The sequence below is a fragment of the Triticum urartu genome, chromosome 7 (genome assembly GCF_003073215.2).
Source record: "Triticum urartu cultivar G1812 chromosome 7, Tu2.1, whole genome shotgun sequence".
Lineage (NCBI taxonomy): Eukaryota > Viridiplantae > Streptophyta > Magnoliopsida > Poales > Poaceae > Triticum > Triticum urartu.
Genome location: NC_053028.1, coordinates 670,687,597 through 670,703,444, shown reverse-complemented (window position 1 = coordinate 670,703,444; position 15,848 = coordinate 670,687,597).

Genomic DNA, 15,848 nt, shown 5'->3' with positions numbered 1-15,848 from the left:
TGAAAAACGAGCCGGCATACCGTCTTCGACATTTTATAGAGTCACAGTAGGCGCCTCGTAGTCGATGGTAACGTCACCTCCCACTGAACGCGCATCGCCGAAATTCCTGAAATAAATCCAGGCTGAGTTGATAAGTGATGTTGGAGGATTTTTTTTTCTTTGAAGGCCAATTCTATCTATAAAAAAAGGGCCAACTCTAACAGAAAATAGAAATTACAGCTAGGTCCTTCGAAAAGCCAACACAATCTTAGGGTCATCTTGCACATGCCGGCGCCGTGCCATGAGCCACCTTTGGTGCAGCGACTGAAACTACGTATCAACGTCGGAGCCAACAAGACATTGAATCTGTGGTTTGGAAGTTGATAGAAAACGTCGGTGGACATCATTCAAAGGTCGTCGGGTCATCGGCGCGCTCGAAAAGAAGATGAGAAGGGCTGGGCATGACTAAGATGACCACCTACGTCAACATGGACATGGCATGACACCGCCACCACCTCAACGTCACGACTAAGACGCACAACGCGTCCACCCAGATTTGAAAGAATTCAGACGACACATACACCACATCTCAGATCCAACGCCAACAGGACGAAGAGAGACGCCATGTTAGAGGAAGGTCCGTAGTAATCTTATTCGTCGCCGACATTGCTAGTGCCAAAGCCGAAGACATGGACAACCAAAAATCTGATTGGACAAGCCATGACTATCGGATGTACATGGAACAAGGTCCCGAGGTTTCCCTCCCCCCCGTCGTGACTGCAGCGGCCGACAGAGATGAGAGAAGCCTAGTGACACCGGTTGCCGAGCACCCTATCATCTCCTATGTTCAAATGGATTTATGTAGAAAGGCTCCTTTTGTTATCGGATTGGTCTGTCATGCCCAGTGATGGTGCCAGGGGCGCAAGGAAGCCATGGCCGCCCCTAGATTTTTTTATACACACCATTCAGCTCTATGTGTGAAACAACAAACAATTTGTATTTGTCCCCCTCTAAGATTTATTGACTTGTATTTACTCACTTCCCCTTAGCTACTTATTCAGTGCTTCATCCCTAGTAATGTTGGTTTCGGTAACGTGGACAACTCGGCGGCGGGTTCTGACCGCAATAGTGAGTTAGTGACCCTTCGATGGTCCAGATATCTCGGTGTAGTTTTTCTGATGTCTGGAGTATTTTGCATTTGTAGTGAACTTTCACAATAGATTCACGTTTTTCTTGCAAAATATAAATTCGGTGTACTACATTCATATAATTCTCAACTTAAGTTTGTGCTCCTCATTTTAGCTCGTGGGAGAACTAGTTTTTTCTTCTTATATACTCCTATAAACCTCGTTGTTCGGGTGCGGAGCATCACCGACTTCTCCCGTGCCGACGCCCGGTGGTCGATGGGACGCGAGCTAGCCTGCCATGCACGGTGAGCTCGACATGGGCCTTGTTATGCGTGTATTCTATATCGTGCCAGTTTGTCGACCGCCCGGTGACCTCGGTCGAAAGCTTGCCGGCGAAGCGAAGTGCGGCGATCGCCGACCGCCGACGTACGTGGAACGAGAAGAAGATGCACACGTACGTGCCGGTGTTCTCCTTTCAAGTTTTCAAACTCGTTGCTACTTTTGTGGAGTATGCATGCGGCGGGTTGAAGAATGCGCGCGTCTCCGCCGACGGCAGGAAAGAAAGAATCTGCTCGTAACACACGCCATGTGTGCGTTGTGTCGGCGACAACGACCGCTGTCCCGTTGCCGCTGGACACGGGTAGGAACTGGCCTGGCGCATCGCATAAATGGGCGGCACGAGCGAGCGTGAGTTGCGAACCAGAACCATGCCGCGTGATGGTTCACCAAAAAATTGTGCATGGTACATGCTCGTCTCTTCCAGCACCAGCGCAGGTCGAAAAGCGACGTCCTCTTTTTTTTTTTCTCAAAAAACATTATGAACAAGAAAAAGAAACGAGATGGAGATAGCTTAGCTGATGGACCGCAGAGGCCACGCCAAATTTTCTGAAAAGAAAATAGATGGGAAAGAAAAGAATCCCACCAACTTTTGCAAAAGTCATGCCGAACTTACTGAATCCAAATTAAGGACAACCACATTTTGGGCTAGAGTTCCGAAAAACTATCATTTTTTAAATTTCTCAAAATGCTACTATAAAATTGATTGGTTGTTCCAAAAAACTACCGTGTCGCATTGGTGACTATGTTGTTTAACTTTAACTGTGATTATGATAGCCCGGGTACACTCGCAAGGTCGACCGTTAGCTTTTCCCATTAAGTTGACGGTTGACACATTATGACATGTGGGACCCACATATTTTCAAAAGGTAATCGTGTCCCTAGATTGTTTTAATGCAATCAGGTCCTACGAAAATATTAAAAGCAATCAGGTCCTTATTTTTTTTTAAAAGCAATCAGGTCCCTATGAAAAAATATAAAAGTAATCGAGTCCCTGTTGGTGATGGTGGCCGACCGTGCTCTTGCCATTCCGCCTCAATTGCCGCGCTAGCTGCTCAACGCCGTTGACATAGCCCACATCCTTCTCCAATCCTAGTTGCCCCACCATCGCCCGAGGCCTGACCTCCCTTATGCCCGCGGTGAGCCCCGGTGCCTTGCACCCTTTCCCATCGAGGCCGTTTCTTTAACGGTCAAACAAACAGTCAACAAATGGTTTGTTTAGGAGCGGGTCCTACCTGTCAAATACAGACCAAATTTTAATCATCCAATCATTTGTGTTTTTTAGAACAACCAACCAATTTTGTGTTAGCTTTCTGAGAAATTAGGGAAAGTGTTAGTTTTCTGAAACCCTAGCCCATAGTTTTATGCTATTTACTTCAAATCGAAGGACTGCAGAAGCCGAGCGATGACTGGTCATGCATGACATGAACCAACGACGGTCGGCACATGGAGCTCAATTTCTGGTCAAAATAATAAGGACAAAAACAACGAGTAGATCGAGTATATACCATGCGTATGCTGACCACTAGTGGCTGCGTAATAGACGGATTATGAAGGGAGAAGCCGGCAAAGAAACCCGCGAAACCTGATGCGATCGGAGCTATGACGAAAACGACGCCCGCCGGTCTTGGATCGAGTTTGATGGAGGGTGATCACCATTAGAGGTCCTGCATCGGCGTCTTACAGTTACAGACAGGGACGTGTGTATCACAGACGTCCAGTGATCCTCAGGAGGGCTATCATATTCATATACAGTCGCGTATTAACCGTTGTATTCGTCGTGACCTCCATGACAGGTGCGGGGAGATAGATTGCGTGCTGACACGGGGAGCAAGACCAAGACTACCAGAAACAGCGATGTCCTTATGTGAAGTGCAGTGACGCATGCACTTGGCATTTCATGTTGTTTTTACAGGTGCAGGTTTCGTCGTGCGTTCAGAGAAATAGTAGTACGTGCATGCGGACGACGGAGTCGACTTCTGAACCGCCACCTCGCCGTCGCCGGCCGAGAAAGACGCGCACAGTGTGTCGATGTAATGCGCCGCACCTCCTTCCTCCATCCTCATCCCCATCACTCACGCGCCACGGCCGTACCGCCGGTCTATGTGGCCAGCGCGCCTACTCCATCCGTCCGTTGCGTGCACGGCTCTCCGCACCTTGGCCGTCGGTGGTCCGACCCCCGCGCTGTTTTGTAGGGCACGAACGCGTCACCCTCCATCGGCATCGGCATCTCGCACGCCCCACGACGGCGACCCGTGTAGCAGACCACGCCCGTGCATCGCCTTCTTCCCCACGGCACCGGTAGCGGGAGGGACACTTGTGCGTGAGCTGCTTGCATTGCGCTCCAACATTTGCCCACCCGTACGTGCCCTGCCGTCAGGAGCGCGTCTCCTGCTGGCCGCTGTCCCGTCGCGTCCCGTCCCGGCGGCCGAATATGCCGGATCCATCACGCTGAAAATACCTCCAACCAACCGATCAACTCGTCGTGAATGGCGCCGGCCGACCGTGCAACTTTGCGTGGCGCGGCGAGATTCACTCCGAGCAACGTACGCGACGGAAAGTGCGACCCTGGCGCCTGATGTGAAACAAAGCCGTGGTTTCGCTTCGACGACGGTGACGGTTTTGGCATCGGGATCACATTCTACCCACCCCACCCGCCTGGCTTTGCTGATTCCTCCTGACCCGGCCAGCCGTCTCCGATTGCTCCGGGGAGTCAACCGCGTCGTGGTCACCGTTAATTGCTAGACGAAATCGCGCCTCTGAGACAAGCGATCCAGAGAGAAGATCGGTCTTCGACGCACGAAAATTGCTTAGACGAAATCGCGCCCTTGCGACAGATGGGACGTGAGTGGACCATCCTCTCAGTGTCTCACCTACGACACCACCACCACGCGGCAAATTTTCGTGTTTTGACCCTTTTCTGGAACCTATTCGAGATTTGACCCTTTTGTTACCGTCAGAGTCCATGGCGGTAGAGTCTAACAGCCTACCGCCAGAGACTTTGGCGGTAGGAAACATCACTACCGCCAACCGGGTTGGCGGTAGCATGTACAACCCTACCGCCAAGGTGCTTGGCGGTAGGCACGAGCACGCACTGTGTTTAATACTTAGGAGTTTTTTGACGGTAGGGCATGCAACCCTACCGTCTAGCCTACCGCCAAGGTCACTGACGGTTTCAAAATGGTTAGATCTTAATTTTTTTTAAACTAGAGTCAAATCTCGAATAGGTTTCAAAAAAGTCAAAACACGAAATTTAGCCCCACTACGCCACCCTCTGAAACCTTCCCGCGATGGCACCGACTCCCTACCCAGAATTCGACAGCTCCATTGCACCGGAAGAATCATTGTATCACCAACTATCGCGTGCCGGAAATCCGAGGATAGGTAGGCACCGCCGGTATATTCCCATGCATGTAGTAGTATCACGAAAGTAGGACACGAGAGGACACGAGGACGACGGGGTGTACGCATGCATTTGCCACTTACATCAACAAGTCATGTCTGGTGCCCCAGAGGATGGACCTCATGCCGTGCTAGGGCAAGGGCTATGCTTGTCCTTCCAGCTAATTCATGGACGGACACGATCTGTGGACGACGACACTACTACTATCTGATTTGACCCGGCCCGACAGGATCTATCAACTGTTTCGACCGGAAAGGACGCTGGGGGGTGGGTGTTGTTATCTTTGTGACATATTTTCTAATGCATTTAACGTACACCATTTCTAGTGATATATCAAAATTGGGAATCATAAAAGGATGCTATGAAACTTGTAGGAAATTTGCATAGTTTAACTTAATTAGCAGCGTTCAAGTGGCTCACACGCTGCTAACAGGCTTTCTAGCAGCGTATAGCCTCTAAACGCTGCTAAAACAATCACTAGCGGCGTGTATGGGACCTCAAACGCTGCCAATTTTCTTTGTAGGTTCATAATTTCATGCTCCCATAATATGCCACTCTCCGTTTTGCTTTAAATCACTATACAAAATATGGTAATTCAAATATACCTTTTAACTATCCAAATTAACCAATTTACTACATTGTTATAAAATTTACTATACTTTGAATGGTCCGTTACTATATTTTGTACGGTTTTGCTAAAACTCATTCAGCTGAGAATTTTTTTGGTCTCATTCACTTTTTCCACCATTAGATCCAATCACGTAACGATTCATGTTTTGTCCAGACGGAACGCTTGTAGCGACAAGGCGCGGCCCATTTGTTTTGTCGCATGCTGAGGGAGAGGACCCTGTGATGGGTTTTTGTCCCCTGGGCTTGTGTGGGCCTCTAACGTTGGGTCTGTTCTTTTTACTTTTTGTCCTACAGGGTGCAGGGGACAAGTGATGTCTTTTTCTGCATTTCGTTTTTCTTTGCTGTTTTAGTTTTTATCCATTATTTCTATTTAAGTTTCAATTTTACCTTCTTTTTTATCTTATATTTTTTTTTCACTTTTTGGGTTTTCATTTTTGGGTTGGGAGAGAACATGTAAAAATATTTTTCACTAATTTCTACGCAGATGAGATTTGGTTAATTTTTTAATTGTACTAGAAGATATTTTATAGTACTTTTTTGTGTTCCCAGTTTATTTTCTCATTTGTGTTTTCTTTTTTATGCTTATCATTATTCACATTTTTGACTTACAAAGAAGATGACAGCAAGATTCATTCTAGAATGGAAGAGAGTGTGAAAGAAATTATGGTTCCCATGATTTGTTTTAATATCCTCTGACTATAGTATAAGGGAAGAGTAGTGGTTCTAGTTTCTTTTTTATTTCCTTTTTTTCATTGAATTTTTTGGGGTTTTGTTGTTCTTCTATGTTTTTGTAAGTTCATATTTTTACTCATGCTTCTCTTTCTCATTTTTCTTATTGAGGTTTTTTCTTCTTCATCTATTAAAAAGTTCTTTTGTCTAGCGTCGCACCACACACGCAATAAGAAGCATGGCAACTTCCACGTAGTTGCAAGCGTCACGCCTCGAGCGCAACTGCAAGAATCACAACATGCACGCAATTGCAAGCCCCGTCATACGTGTGTAACAATGAAGAATTCTTATTTTACCACAAGACACGTAACCACAAGCGTTATAACTCGATTGCACACGCACACACAATGCCCATGCAACTCGGTCGAGAGGGGGGTTGCCAGGGCCAGTTGGATGTCCATCACTAGACATACAATTGCAAGTGTGTAACCCGACAACAACTGCATGGCCACAAAGATACTGCAACTGATGTCAAGCAAGGGTTGTCGGGCCAGTTGCATGTCGACAACAACTCGATGTCACTTGCAACTCAACTGTGGACTTGCAACTAGGCAGTTTTTTGTGTGATGTTTCATAATTGCCCCAATTGCATGTCTACCATCGGCTCGCAACTACGAGGGCCCGCATGTCATTTGAATGTAGACCATCGACTTGCAACTGTTCTTGTGTGTTGTTCTTATTGTTGCCCTAGTTGCAAGTCCACCATCGACTTGCAAGTGGTGGTGTTTACTCGATGTCACTTGCAACCCAACCCTAGACTTGCAACTAGATTATTTTTGTGTGTGTCGTTTCGTAATTACCCCAGTTGCAAGTCCACCATCGACTCGTAACTGTGAGGACCCGCATATCGTTTGCAATTAGACCATCGACTTGCTACTGGTCTTGTGCGTTGTTGTTGTTGTTGTTGTTGTGTTGGTTGTTGGGGGTATTTACTTGATGCCACTTGCAAGTCAACCCTGGACTTGCAATTGGTCTATTTTTGTGTGTTGTTTTCATAATTGCTTCAGTTGCAAGTCCAGCATCGTCTCGCAACTGTGGGGCCCACATGCCACTTGCAACTCAACCATCGACTTGCAACTTGGGGTGTTTACTCGATGCCACTTGCAACTCAACCTTGGACTTGCAACTGGTCTGTTTTTTCATGTGATGTTTTGTAATTGCCCTAGATGCAAGTCCGGGGTCGTCTTGCAACTGCGAGGCCCCGCATGTCACTTGCAAGTCGACCCTCGACTCGCAACTCGAGGGTGTTTACTCGATGTCACTTGCAACTCAACCCTATACTTGCAAATGGGGCTATTTTTTGTGTGTTGTTTCATAGTTGCCCCAGTTGCAAGTCCAGGGTTGACTCGCAACTGCAAGGGACCGTATGTCACTTGCAACCCGTCCCTCGACTTGCAACTGGGGGGGGTGTTTACTCGATGTCACTTGCAATGCAACCCTAGACTTGCAACTGGGGCAGTTTTTTGTGTGTTGTTTTATAATTTACCTAGTTGCAATTCCAGGGCCGAATCACAACTGTGAGGGACCGCATGTCCTTGCAAGTGGACCCTCGACTTGCAACTAGGCTTGTGTGTTGTTGTTGTTGTTGTTATTGTTGTTGTTGTTGTTTTTGTTGTTGTTGTTGTTGTTGTTGTTGTTGTTGTTGTTTGTTGTTGTTGTTGTGTTGGTTGTTGGGGGTGTTCACTTGATGCCACTTGCAAGTCAACCATGGACTTGCAATTGGTCTATTTTTGTGTGTCTTGTTTTCGTAATTGCTCCAGTTGCAAGTCCACCATTGTCTCACAATCGTGGGGCCCACATGCCACTTGCAACTAGGGGTGTTTACTCGATGCCACTTGCAACTCAGCCCTGAACTTGCAACTGGTCTATTTTTTGTGTGATGTTTCGTAATTGCCCTAGTTGCAAGTCCAGGGTCGACTCGCAACTGTGAGGGCCCGCATGTCACTTGCAACTAGGGGGTGTTTACTCGATGTCACTTGCAACTCAACCCTAGACTTGCAACTCGGGCTGTTTTTGTGTGTTGTTTCGTAATTGCCCCAGTTGCAAATCCAGGGTCGACTCGCAACTGCGAGAGGCCACATGTCACTTGCAACCCGACCCTCGACTTGCAATTTGGGGGTGTTTACTCGATGTCGCTTGCAACTCAACCCTAGACTTGCAACTAGGGCAGTTTTTAGTGTGTTGTTTCGTAATTTCCCCAATTGCAAGTGCAGGGTCGAATCGCAACTGTGAGGGCCCACATGTCACTTGCAAGTAGACCCTCAGCTTGCAACTGGGTTTTTTGTGTGTAGTTTGTAATTGCATCAATTTGCAACTTCACCATCGACTCCACCATGGACTTGCAAGTGGTTTATTTTGTGCATGCTATTTCCGTAATTGCTCCAGTTGCAAGTCCACCATCATCTCGCAACTATGGGGCCCACATGCCACTTGCAACTCGACCATCGACTTGCAACTGGGAGTATTTACTCGATGCCACTTGCAACTCAACCCTGCACTCACAACTAGTCTATTTTTTCTGTGATGTTTCGTAATTGCCCTAGTTGCAAGTCGAGGGACGACTCATAACTGTGAGGGCCCGCATGTCACTTGCAAGTATACCATCAACTTGCAACTGGGGTGTTTACTCGATGTCACTTGCAAGTCAACCCTACACTTGCAAACCAGCTGTGTTTTGTGTGTTGTTTCGTAATTGCCCCAGTTGGAAGTCGAGGGTCGAATCACAACTACGAGGGCCCGCATGTCACTTGCAAGTAGACCCTCTACTTGCAACTGGGCATTTTTGTTTATAGTTTGTAATTGCCTCAATTGCAAGTCCACCATCAACTCGCAACTTTGCAGCCTGCATGCCACTTGCAACTCGACCCTTGACTAGCAAATGGTCTGTTTTGTGTGTGATGTTTCGTAATTGCCCCAGTTGCAAGTCCAGGGTCGGCTCGCAACTGCGTGGGCCCGCATGTCGCTTGCAAGTACACCATCGTCTTGCAACTTGGGATGTTTAGTCGATGTCACTTGCAACTTGGGTGTGATGACTTTTTTATCATGTGATAAACATTTTTGAATAAATGATTTTTCAAATATGTGGCTAAAAATTTTAAATACGCGACAAACATTTTTTAAATACGTGATGAAGCATGTTTTGAATATATGACTTTTTTCAAATATGTGATAAGCATTTTTTTACATATGAACGTGTCATATTTTTGTCAACAGTATAGTATTTTTGTTTTTGATGTTTAACATTTTTAGAACAATTTTTTGAAAAAGTATTTCTAGAAAATTAAAAAATGTGTGGGACAAAATTGGGCATGAGCCTGCGCCAAAAGCATCTTGTTGCTGATTACTGCAGAACAAAAATGCAGCTACGCGTGACGCGGACAATGGGTCTAGTATTCTATTTTCCTTTTCATGAAACATGGACATGTTGTAACTTTTTCATGATAATTATTATTGGCTAGATGAATATATACTTTCCTAGTATACTTGCACACCACCACATTTGAATCATTCTTTCTATGTGTTTTTTATATATACTAGTAGTCCTTTTTGGTCATGTTACTAGTCAATATTTTTGTACAGACCAAGTACAGTTTTTTGTACACACTAGTTAATGTTCTAACTGTGTCTACCCGCGAAAAAAATCTAACTTTGTCAGTTCTTTATTTAAAAATGTTGGGTTCATTGAGGTCGTAATATACTAGCCTAATGAATAGTACTTAAAAGGCAAATAGAAAAAGCTTGTGGCAATGGAGTCTTGATACTCTCATCAAGAGATAAGAGAAGGATGTTCCTCCAAGGTTTCACAGAGTTCAGCGATTCTGGGCCGTCGGATCGGTTGCTTGATGCGATTCAGGGCGTCGGATCAAGATCTGGAGGAAGCTGGGCCGTTGGATACGAGATGATCCCTGCTGGAATGAATAGTAATGGCAACAAAATGTGTATACCATGCCCCCACCAGGGCATTTCGGTCATTTCACGTAGTGGGGGTATAAAAGGGGGCCGCTACGGAGACCTAGCCGCCTCCTCCCTCGCTCGCTCCTGCAGCCGCCTCCCTCTTCCCTCGCTCGCGCCTCCGCCCCGCGCATCCCCCGCGCCCAGCTCCTCCCGCCTCGCCGCCGCCTCCTCTCCCCTCCCCTCCCACGCGCCTCCTCTCCTCCCACCCACATCGCCGTCGCCGCCACCCACCTCCTCGAATGGCGCTGTCAGCGGCCAGATCCGCCACAGCAGAGCGCCCCCCCGCCCCAACGACGACGAGCAGCAAAGGAGGGAGGACGAGGAGCATGACGGCGGCGGCGGCAGGGAGCAGAAGTAGCAGGCCAAGGCGTCTCAGCAGTAGGCCTTCGGCGATGCCGACGAGCAGCAGTGGAGGGAGGACGAGGAGCACGACAGCGGCGGCTACGGGGAGCGGTGCGGCACTGCCAAGGACGTGCTGGAGCGGCTCGACGCGCCGGCCACGTGCGCCGAGGAACCGGCTGCTACCAGGGCTAGGGTTTCGGTTGTTGGCTCCAACACCGGCGGCTATGTCCGGTGATTTCATCCCCTCCCCTCCTTCATCCTCATCTCTCTCTCTCTCTCTCTCTCTCTCTCTCTCTGACCACTCCTCCCCCATCGTCTTGGCTTGCAGGTTGCCATCATCGCGGAGCTGGACAAGATCATGGTGTCCCCAAACTTTTTAGGCTGCTTCTCCTATGTCCATGGCGTCCCGGAGAAGCAAGGTGTGTTTCTGCTACTCCCTACACTGCTCGATATTACTATTCCTCCATTCATAGCAAGAGATGTGCTGCTGCTACTTCTGTTGTTATGTCTTGCTTTAATTGCTAGCTCCAGTGTATTAACATGTTATTATATGTAGGGTTTTGCTGATTGTATTGTCAAAGTGGCTGGGCGCTGTCATCTTCTTTTTGCAGGTATCACCATGTAGTCATTATCCTTTTCAGAACAACTATTTTATTACTGTTCTCAGATCCCCATTGCCTAGACATTATTCTCATATCTCTTCTTGCATTTTTTTCCATATATTATGAATTCTCAGGAGCCCACCACCGTGTCACTTTAGGGTGTTGTACTCTTTTCTTTTTTGTCTTGATTCTGGTAGAGGCCAAACGAATTTGTGCTTGTTTTTAGTGGGCTGTGGACATATGCCTTTTATTTCTTGGCTGGACGTTGGTAGGAACCCTGCTGGGTTTGTTCCTTTTTGCATGCAGGAAGGCTAGGTTTTGGTAAAGGAGCTGTGGCTTCCTATTCGTTTACTACTCTAGCTAGGTTCCAATGAAGGGGCTCTTTGGAGCTATCTTATTTTGTTAGTTTGCTGTCCAGGGGAGCATTACATCTAGAAACATTTATTTTCCGAAGTATGCCTTTGTTGTCAAGGAGAGGTTTAGTCTTGAGGTCATATGCTAATTAGGAGTACCCTTGGAGATGCTTTGGTGCTTTGGTGTGCCCCGTTTGATTGATGTATTAGGAAGTTTTGTTTGGGATGTGGTGATTGCTACACTTGGGTTAGTGTGCATATATGATCACAAAAATCATTCGAGTTAGAAAAGTATCATTCAAGTTCCTTCTATGCCAGATTTGGACTCTTTTCACCTTTAGCGTGCCGACAGTATTTCACCAACTTGATTTTCTTTTAACTTCCAAATTTTGGCCTACAATTGATTTAATCATAATTTGCCGATTTTCATTCTTAATTGGCTTGTGTAATTGCTGAACAGGTAAATCGGGAAGCCTACTGTTTGTGTAATTGCTGAAACTGAAAGTTTTGGAGCCAAAATTGACCTTAGTAATAGAGTAGTTCTGTGTTTCTATAGGGACCATGCCAGAGGAACTAATTGTAAGAGCAAGCTGTGCACTACCATCTATCAATTGTGCACAGCTTGCTCTTACAATTAGGTTTACTTCATGTGTCTTGCTGTATTTAATTATGAGATGAATCTTCTTTTCATATTGGCCTACATTATATGATGGTGCCCCGTTATGGCTTCAGGATGTGGACGGTGCAAGTAGCAGCTCCGACGTAGGGGCGTGGGTGTGCGGTGTAGGAAGCGGTTCCTCGCCGGTTGGACGGCGTTCAGGCGCAACCCCGGCGCCCACTGAGTACTGCCTCGGCTACAACCTCCATCGGTGAACTCCATCTTCCGCCTGCTCCTCTGCTTTGGCTACTGTTGGGACATGGCTGTGGCTATGTCGATGTGGTGCTGGTTGGTTCTTGCTCTATGCCCTACTCATGCATAGGGTTTGCAGGCTGTTCATGTTATAGTTGTTGTCATAGGAGCTCCCGTGATTCTCTGGTTTACATGTGGATGCCCTGATCCTATAGCTATGCTCATGGATTTGCTAAGTTGATCAGTGGCAGTGCTGATTTCCTATTTGCAAACTGCCAAATGATCTCTTGCTCATAGCCACATCTACATTTGTAGTGTGTAATTTGGTGTTGTCTAGGATAGCTGATCTACCACCACTTGAATGAGCTGATAGGTGATGGCACTGGAGCTGCTAGCCCTGCGGAGCTTTGTAGAGCATCCAGAAATAAGAGAAGGATGTCTCACTGACCCTCCTCAGAGGTCAGACGAATCCGGCCGTCCAATCGATTTCCTTGATGCGTTTCCGGTCGTTGGATCGAGCGGTGGGAGGAGCTGGGCCGTCGGATCGAGCCCGCACGACTGTGGCAATGAATAGTTACACTCCGGGCTTGCCACCGCGTGTAAAACTGGGTGGCCGCCGAGGGCATTTTCGTCGTTTCACATGGTCGGACAGCCGGCCGGTCCGAGGCCATTCTTGCCAGGGCGATGATGATTGACCATGGCTAAAATAAGTGTGCCTTTGAGCAATCGAGGCACCTGTGGATATCAAGTTGGATCCCCCCTCTTGTCTCTAGAATCCTTTTTGATCATGTGATACTTATTGTTCTGTCCTTGGATGGTCATTCTTTTTGAGTGATAATCAGGACAGCTCCACTGTATAAACAGATTGATCTGGTGATAAGAGATGACGGGGGTAGGTTATATGATCGAGGAAAGGTGAATCTGAGCCCACCATGCAATGAACCTTGAACCTTTTTTATTTGTGTTTAAAGGTGTTGCTTATTTATGCTCCAGCGTTTATAGCCGTCTTATGTAAAGATTTCTTCTCTCATACCTTTATTGCATTGTTCTTGATCTTTTATTGTTTGTTGTTGGTCCTTGATTTAATCTGGTTAAGATTTCTTCTCTCTCTTATGTAAATATTTCTTCTCTCTCATACCAATGTTTTGTCCATGTAGTAATAGATATATATTTACATGGAAAAAGGGGTCTGTTCTAAACGTTTCCCAAAGGATTTTCAGAACAAGACAACTATTGATGAAAATGGTTCTGCTTTGTATAGGCGTCGTGAAAATGGGCGAAGATAGTTCTTATGGTGGCATCTTCTGGTGTTGCGGCTTTGCTGCTTGCTGGTGGTAGAACAGCTGACTCTCGACTTAAAATAGTGTTGCAGATTGACCAGACTACTCTTTGTGACATCAAAAGAGGCACACATTTGTGTAATCTTTTGAAAGATACTTCTTTAATCATCTGGTATGTAGCACTTATCACAAACATTGGGTGTTTTGAATGTCTGGACAGAACTTTGTGTGATCTTTTGTCATTTGACGATCATTTGCTTGCTGATGTTCCGTTTGGTTTTCAATATAGCTAGCTATCGGATGGAGATTTTAGTTTTTGCAACAACCTGATCGGATGATTGTTGTAGGTCTGTAGGTAGAGTATGCATCCGATATACTAATGAGAATACTCAGATCACATGATTTGCAATGTTCGTTTTAAATGGCGTCAAGTTGCACATTCTATGGAAATTGTCATTGATGCTTCTGTTGGGGATCAAAATTCTGATCTGTGCCTTTCTGTTTTCTAAGATGGTCTTTGCGTTCTTGTGTTCTAGCTTGCATGCCTAGCAGTTTACTTCTCACGCTGCTTTGATTTATGGCCAGTGGATTACTAAAGAAGAGGAACTCATGTTAGTTTTCAGCATTTATTACCAGTGGATTAGTAAAGAAAAGGAACTCGTGTTTGCTTTCAGCTTTGCAGAGCTTCAGATATGTTTCTGAGTTAAATTTAGTCTTTCAATTGTTAGCGGACCATGGCATCTTAAACCTTGGGCCTTGGTTTCCTTGTTGTTAAATGTTAACCGAACTAACAATTACTGAAAAATGGCTTTAAGGAGCGTTCCAGTGCACAGTGAAAATACGGCAGTGTCCCAATTTGTAGGAATTATAGGGGCTGTTTGGATGGTGGCCGACGGTTGCCACACCAAAATTTTCGCTTGGTTGACAGTATTATAAGAAGTTTTTCTGTTTGTCTCAGCTTGTTTTTGCTTGATAAGTGACCGGTTTGGGTTTGACGAATAGTTGTACTATGGGCAGTATATACGGAATGTGGATCTCTGGGTTGTTGTGATAGCTATTGGATTGGGTACTGTCGCATCTCAGGTTCAGATGTTTTGGATGTTTGGCTGATCCGACGCTGTTAGTTTCGGCTCATCTTTGCTCCAACAATTGGCAGTATATAACGCCCTCACCCCTGCTTATCTCACCTAACTGATTTTATCTTTCTTGCACTCAAGATTCATTGGTGCGTGCTCCCCCTGTTACTCGACGCTTAGGAGAAGGAGAGGCATGGTCTCCACCAAAAACAGAGGAGGAAGAAGTAAGATGTTGCTAGCCCCCCGTGGCCTGTTGCGTCTCCAATCAGCGCTTGCAATAGGGGAACCACATCCCTGGCCTCTCCATGCCTCCCCAAGCGCCAACCTATAGGCTACAACAACAAGGTGAGGCGGGCCCCTACTCGGTAAAAACAGGTTCAGGAGGTGTTTATCCTATGATTCAGTAACTTGCGTTCTAATCTTATTTGTCTTCTCATTGGGCATGGTGTCTTTAGGTTATCAAAGGGAATTGTGTATGGCTGTTGACAATCCAGATTGTGGGCGGCTAAGAGGTTAGAATTACTCATGAACATTTCTGCTTATAAATAATATAATAACGTAGTAGTAGCCCCTCCTACTTATTTTTGTTACTATATGCATCAAGCAATAGTAACTACAAAAACCTTTCCATGCATCAAGCAATAGTAGCCAGCTGATTGTTTATATATATGCATCAAGCAATAGTTGGTACTCGCTGATTACATTAATGGTAACTACAAAAACCTTTCCATGCTCAGCATTATCGGCGACCTTTCTGATTTGGAGTTGTACTTCGTTATTGTGAAAGGTTTTCTGGGCGTCCGATCAAGATCCGAAGAAAGCTGGGCCATCGGATCTGGGATGAGCACTGCTGGAATGAACATTTACTGCCTCAGCGCGCTGCCTTTTACTTGTTTTTCCGGTCTGGCGTCGCTGGCGTGTGGGTCCGCTCGCGGGTGGGCCGCGTTTGTCAGCGACCGTGGCTTGGATATGGCCCGGCCGCCCCGTCGCGCGCACCGACGGGTAAAGATCTCGTGCTACTGCTCGTAATATCCTGCGCCCGCTGAGGGTACGTCAGTAATTTCGCGTCCAGGCCTCGTGCGTGTTGTGCGGTGGTTCGCCCCGTGCGGCTATGGGGTGGGGAAGGGTAGCGCCTTGCCCTTTCGTGCTCATTCATCCCCTTCTCCTTCCCTCTGGATTCTTCTACT